The 6,883-nt window shown below is 47.3% G+C and overlaps 1 protein-coding gene across 1 annotated transcript in view; it reads left to right on the top strand.

Moving 5' to 3' along the window:
- The window catches only part of CLDN18 (claudin 18), a 21,054-nt gene that overhangs the window by 294 nt on the left and 13,877 nt on the right, over window positions 1-6,883 (top strand). The gene's annotated exons all lie outside the window — the stretch shown is intronic.

The following is a 6,883-nucleotide window of genomic DNA, read 5'->3' as shown; positions in this document are numbered from 1 at the left end:
GTGTGTGGAAGAGGTCAACGGTTACACAGGAGGACACGGAGCGCTCATACTCCGAGGAACTGCAGTTAGGAGGCAGCGGTGAGCCTGCGTCTGCTCTAAGGGCAGACTCAGGACACCGAGCCTAACCTAATGTTCCTCGCGGAGAAAATTCGTCCTGCGCCTCTGTCTATGCAGGGGCCTGGCTCCTGGCTGCACTGCACCGGAGCAGGGAAGGACAGAGTACTTGACTACAGCTGGAAAAGTTTGTGGAAAGTTCATTTCATTTCTTTTTCAATTCAGTTCCGTTTTTCTTTGGAAAATGTAGTCTCTTGCCATTAAATTATAAGCATTCTTTTCCTACATTTGCGTTGAGAATGTCCGCTATACTCTCCTTAAAAAGCAATGCATGTCAGATAGAACTCGAGAACTATAATTGTATTCGAATCATGTCGAGATAGAAATGCATTTGTAATCATGACACCCCTTCACCCCGAAGATGAAGTAAGCTAAATCTTTGCTTTTAATACAGATAATTATGCAAACATGCATGATAGCAACTTCACATTCTGAATATTATGGGAGATCTATTTGTATTTTTTTTAAGCAAACTAGGAAAGAACAGCTCGTGCTAATTAATGAACTCAAAGGCTAGCCAGGAGGTGAATGTGGGGAAGGAAGAGCCATGTTAGATTTGGCCCTCCTTGAACAAACCCTTTATAAACACGATGGAAACAGATTTGCAAGAAACTGTCAAGAGGCTGTGGAGCTCTTGAAATTGAATTGTGCAAAAAAAAAAATCAACTAATTTGTCTTCATTTTCAGAAAGAAATAAAATATGGGTGTCAGAGTCGAAGAATTGGGTTATTTATTCCATTTTTTGGAAACTATTCATGCAGGATCGACAACTCCCTGGAAAGACCTGCTTAGGGAAGCCAGGGAGGTAGACGCTGGCTGGAGGGAAGAAAGCAGACTGTGAGGGACTTGGCTGGAGTTGGAGGGGAAAGGTCAGCCATTGAGCTGCCGCTGTACCTAACATTAACTAAGAAAGACTGTGAAGAAGAAAGATTGAGCACAATTAAAACGTGGTAACCCATGACTCCATTTTCCCAGGGCCCCTCCACACCGTAGCAATCTCTTACTCACCTTGTGAGCAATATTCCCGAGTATTCCTGTCCTCCTATACAGGCAAATGCCATTGCCTGGCCCCCTAATTTGTCTCTCCTATTTTCCCAAGAGTTTCTGTCTTTCATGAGTGCTCTCTGAATCTCTCTCCCTCTCCCCCTTGACAGATCTACCCTCCGTGGGACAAAATCTCCTCCTCCCTGTCCTGTCCAAGGCCGATCTCTCCAGGGCTTTGAAGGCCCCATGCCATCTTGGTGGATCACACCAGTGCTCGGCCCTCTCCTGGCCTCTCTTACCTCTTTTCACTTATGCTTTCGTCCTCCATCTTTGCTTGATTTGGATCATTGTCAGAGCCTGTCTCTCTCCTGAGTCACTGACAACTAAATTAAACGACTGCATTCCCCACCTCTTACTCTTACGTCTCTCAGTCTGGCTTCTGTCCTTCCTCTCTTGTGCATGTTTGCTCCTCTGGCTATGGTAGAGCCTCAGAAGTCGTCTTCCAGTCACCAGCTCCCTTCTCCCTAGTGAGCTCAAAACCCAAACACCTTCCCTGGTTCCCGTTCCTGCAACGGTAGATTGCCTTTGTTCCACACGTTTTTGCTATTGCAGCTCCTTGCATAGGGAAGGACCTGGCCCTGCTCCTGCCTGAAACAGATGTATTTGTTGTCTTTATCATGTTTTCTACAAGTATCTTTTGCATGTTGTATTACAGGAACTACAGTTTCAGGGAATTTTCTAGAGTAGTTAGTGTCAGTGCTGCAACAAACAAACCTAGCCCTCGCAGTGACTAACACAACAAGCCGACTTCCTGCCCACGTAACATTCACTACAGAAAGAGCAACTTCCTTGGGACCAGCAGTTAGCGTAATGGCTATGTCGCTGGACTCTCATGTAATCGACCACGGTTCAAGTCCCGTACCTGGTGGCTTAAACTCACGCCGGGCGCGTGTGTGTGCGTGCCCAAGATCCCGAGAGGAGAATGGAAGGAGAAGGGATTTCTTGCTTTCTGTCTCTGTCTCTCTCTGTCTTTCTGGCAAGCACACAAGCCCTATAGCGAGGAAAAAAAAAAAGAAAAAGAAAGAAAGAGCAGCCTCCTTGTAGCCACACTAGTCAGAGTTAGTGGGGCAAGAAAAGAATGGCTTGAAGGAAACACAACAGCTCTTACCCACCTCAGCTGGGGGGACATGCGTCACGTCACTCACAGGATAGCACACTGGCCAGAAGCAGGAGAGGTGGGAGCATAGAGTTGTTCAGTGAGTATTTTCTGCCTCTGCCACAGAGGCCGTCAGGGTATAACTGTCTGAGCTGTCACACTGGTTTCACTTCTACCAGACAGGTGATGTTGTCGCACACCAAACAGTCAAACCCATGGAGAGTGCAAAGGAAGTCATGCCGTCAGCTCATATTCACTTTTCAGACAAACATTATGGGATTCCCCTGTGCGTACAATGCTGTTTGATACGACGTTCTATATAGTGCATAGCAACTTCACATTCTGAATATTATGGGAGATCTATTTGTATTTTTTTTAAGCAAACTAGGAAAGAACAGCTCGTGCTAATTAATGAACTCAAAGGCTAGCCAGGAGGTGAATGTGGGGAAGGAAGAGCCATGTTAGATTTGGCCCTCCTTGAACAAACCCTTTATAAACACGATGGAAACAGATTTGCAAGAAACTGTCAAGAGGCTGTGGAGCTCTTGAAATTGAATTGTGCAAAAAAAAAAATCAACTAATTTGTCTTCATTTTCAGAAAGAAATAAAATATGGGTGTCAGAGTCGAAGAATTGGGTTATTTATTCCATTTTTTGGAAACTATTCATGCAGGATCGACAACTCCCTGGAAAGACCTGCTTAGGGAAGCCAGGGAGGTAGACGCTGGCTGGAGGGAAGAAAGCAGACTGTGAGGGACTTGGCTGGAGTTGGAGGGGAAAGGTCAGCCATTGAGCTGCCGCTGTACCTAACATTAACTAAGAAAGACTGTGAAGAAGAAAGATTGAGCACAATTAAAACGTGGTAACCCATGACTCCATTTTCCCAGGGCCCCTCCACACCGTAGCAATCTCTTACTCACCTTGTGAGCAATATTCCCGAGTATTCCTGTCCTCCTATACAGGCAAATCCCATTGCCTGGCCCCCTAATTTGTCTCTCCTATTTTCCCAAGAGTTTCTGTCTTTCATGAGTGCTCTCTGAATCTCTCTCCCTCTCCCCCTTGACAGATCTACCCTCCGTGGGACAAAATCTCCTCCTCCCTGTCCTGTCCAAGGCCGATCTCTCCAGGGCTTTGAAGGCCCCATGCCATCTTGGTGGATCACACCAGTGCTCGGCCCTCTCCTGGCCTCTCTTACCTCTTTTCACTTATGCTTTCGTCCTCCATCTTTGCTTGATTTGGATCATTGTCAGAGCCTGTCTCTCTCCTGAGTCACTGACAACTAAATTAAACGACTGCATTCCCCACCTCTTACTCTTACGTCTCTCAGTCTGGCTTCTGTCCTTCCTCTCTTGTGCATGTTTGCTCCTCTGGCTATGGTAGAGCCTCAGAAGTCGTCTTCCAGTCACCAGCTCCCTTCTCCCTAGTGAGCTCAAAACCCAAACACCTTCCCTGGTTCCCGTTCCTGCAACGGTAGATTGCCTTTGTTCCACACGTTTTTGCTATTGCAGCTCCTTGCATAGGGAAGGACCTGGCCCTGCTCCTGCCTGAAACAGATGTATTTGTTGTCTTTATCATGTTTTCTACAAGTATCTTTTGCATGTTGTATTACAGGAACTACAGTTTCAGGGAATTTTCTAGAGTAGTTAGTGTCAGTGCTGCAACAAACAAACCTAGCCCTCGCAGTGACTAACACAACAAGCCGACTTCCTGCCCACGTAACATTCACTACAGAAAGAGCAACTTCCTTGGGACCAGCAGTTAGCGTAATGGCTATGTCGCTGGACTCTCATGTAATCGACCACGGTTCAAGTCCCGTACCTGGTGGCTTAAACTCACGCCGGGCGCGTGTGTGTGCGTGCCCAAGATCCCGAGAGGAGAATGGAAGGAGAAGGGATTTCTTGCTTTCTGTCTCTGTCTCTCTCTGTCTTTCTGGCAAGCACACAAGCCCTATAGCGAGGAAAAAAAAAAAGAAAAAGAAAGAAAGAGCAGCCTCCTTGTAGCCACACTAGTCAGAGTTAGTGGGGCAAGAAAAGAATGGCTTGAAGGAAACACAACAGCTCTTACCCACCTCAGCTGGGGGGACATGCGTCACGTCACTCACAGGATAGCACACTGGCCAGAAGCAGCCCTGTGGCCTGGGACGTGGGAGATGTGGGAGCATAGAGTTGTTCAGTGAGTATTTTCTGCCTCTGCCACAGAGGCCGTCAGGGTATAACTGTCTGAGCTGTCACACTGGTTTCACTTCTACCAGACAGGTGATGTTGTCGCACACCAAACAGTCAAACCCATGGAGAGTGCAAAGGAAGTCATGCCGTCAGCTCATATTCACTTTTCAGACAAACATTATGGGATTCCCCTGTGCGTACAATGCTGTTTGATACGACGTTCTATATAGTGCATGGTGTTAGATGGCACATATTTTGCTGGGGGTGACTTGGAATCAGGAAGGAGGTGGGGTTGGAGGTGAGTTTCTGCATTTGTAAAAAATAAAAATAAAAAAAAAACCTCTCAGACATTCAAGATCAGAGGAATGTAAATACAGTCATGGACAAAAATATGAATGTTTCCAAAAAGTAAAGCAAAAGGAAGGAAAAGTGGGAGAGGGAGGAGGGAACTTGGTGCTGCTAGACATGTACTCCATGTCAGGCCACACCACGAGGTCTTACAAGGGAAACTCAGTAGCCACCCAAGGGGCCCTGAGGTGTCTCAGACCTACCAAGGGAAAAGTCTTGGACTCTCTGAGCAGGGCTTGCATGCCCAGGGAGCTGGAGGAAGGACTTGCTCAAATCGCATCTTGAGGACTGTACACGCAACTGTCAGGTCCTGCCACAGGGCATTTAGGGCTCTTGGAAACCATAGGCCTTACCTCTGTCTAAAACCTGGCCGTCAGAGGCCCCCCCACGAGCCTGAGCTGAGTCTCCCACTACACCCAGCACAGCCCACAACAGGCTCTGAGGGGTGGGGCCAGGGGACGTGGGTTCTACTCCTATGTCCTGTCTCCCAGTTGTGCTGTGAAAAGTCAAACTGGGTTGAGCCAGCCTAAGAGCCAGGAGACAGTTCCGAGCAGCCACTGTAAAGGTACACTCAAACCCTGTCTATCTGAATTGAGAGACCAGGATTCTACCAAAGGCCAGGAAAAACACCTCTCACCATCTCAATGCAAGGGAGATGGTTAGCCCATTCCAGAGTTGAGGAAACTCATCTTTAGTAAAGTTGAATGACTTGACTAACAACGCTCACCTAGCATCACCTTGTTCCACAGGATTTCACAAGCTACAAAAGACCTCCATGTTGGTTCTCTGGGGCCTCTGGAGAGTCTAGACTCTTCTACCTTGTTTTGAAGAGATCTTCCCCTGGGGTGTAGCCTCACACTTCCTTCTTCTGAGCTCCCCTCTTTTGAGCTCCTCCCTCAGCCCTACCTGCCTCAGTCTGAAGCCAACCTATGCCCTCCTGTGCCCCTGCCCCACCAGGGCTCCAGTCCAGGCCTAGCGATTTGCTGCCCTTGAGTCACTCTCCGTCAGTGGTGTCAGCCCCTTAGAACTCTCCTCTCCGTGCCCCACTCTGAGTACCTTCTCCTGAGCTCTCCTGGGGAGCTGTTTTCTCACATTAGTCCTTGACATTTTATGTTATTAAACAATTAAATGAACATTTCTGAGGGTGAGGACAAAACATTACTTTTTATTTACAAGGTGTCCAGGAGCTGCTCAGGTGCAGCCAAGAGTAAGGACAGTTACCAAGCACATGTCACCTGTGGTCCACAGCTACTTAGAAGAAATAAGATATCTTGCAACAGGGAAGGAACCTGAGTTCCATTTTTTCTGTTTGCTTCTTTCAGCCCTAAATCCTGCCCACCCTCTAGGTCTGATAACACCTCATTGTTCATTGGTAAGAATGCCACAGTCACACCTTTGGTGCAGGGAGTCGTCTATAGCACCATTGACTCACCTTTTATCTGCTGATAAGCCTCTTGATCAGAATATCAAATAAGGTTGAGTGGCTAAAGAGAAACCTACCTGCTTTGGGGGCAGGTTCTCTTTTACCTATTATAGAGAAGGACTGTAGTAGGCAGTTAGTCATGAGCGGGCAGCCCTAAGAGAAAAGCCAAAGGCTCACCTAGCCCTGGGCGCCAGGAAGGCGAGGCAATTTGCCATCTTCCTTCCTTGGGGCCTGAGGGCAGCACACAGGGATGATTCGTAGATTTTTCTCTTATCAAAAAGACCTAAGCAAGCATTTTGGTCAATGCCCTAATTCCCATTAGGGCGATGGACTCACTGGGCAGTCTAACTGGGGCAACCTGGCTTGCACTGGGCGTGCGCAATTAGGTGATCAAGTTCCTCATTCTTTACCTGTGAGGAAGGTGCGCAGGTGCAGGAAAAGAGCGTGTGGATTCTAATTTAAAGGAAGGACATAGGCAGTGTAAAGGGCCTCCCACTAATGAATATTCATGACCTCTAATAATAAAAATAACGGTTAACTAGTACCAAGCGTGGTTGCCACCTGGCAATCTGCCCGCCCAACAACCCTTTTGGGTGTACTTCCTTTCTTTCCTTTCCTTTCTTTCTATTAAATCTTCTTTTCTACCTACTTCATTCGTGGTTGTGGTTTCAATTTTCGCCTAGGGACAGATCTC

The sequence above is a fragment of the Tupaia chinensis genome, unplaced genomic scaffold, assembly GCF_000334495.1.
Source record: "Tupaia chinensis unplaced genomic scaffold, TupChi_1.0 Scaffold000574_1, whole genome shotgun sequence".
In the NCBI taxonomy this organism is placed as follows: Eukaryota; Metazoa; Chordata; class Mammalia; order Scandentia; family Tupaiidae; genus Tupaia; species Tupaia belangeri.
Note: the sequence above shows the minus strand (reverse complement) of the source record. Positions and strands in the feature narration are given on the sequence as shown.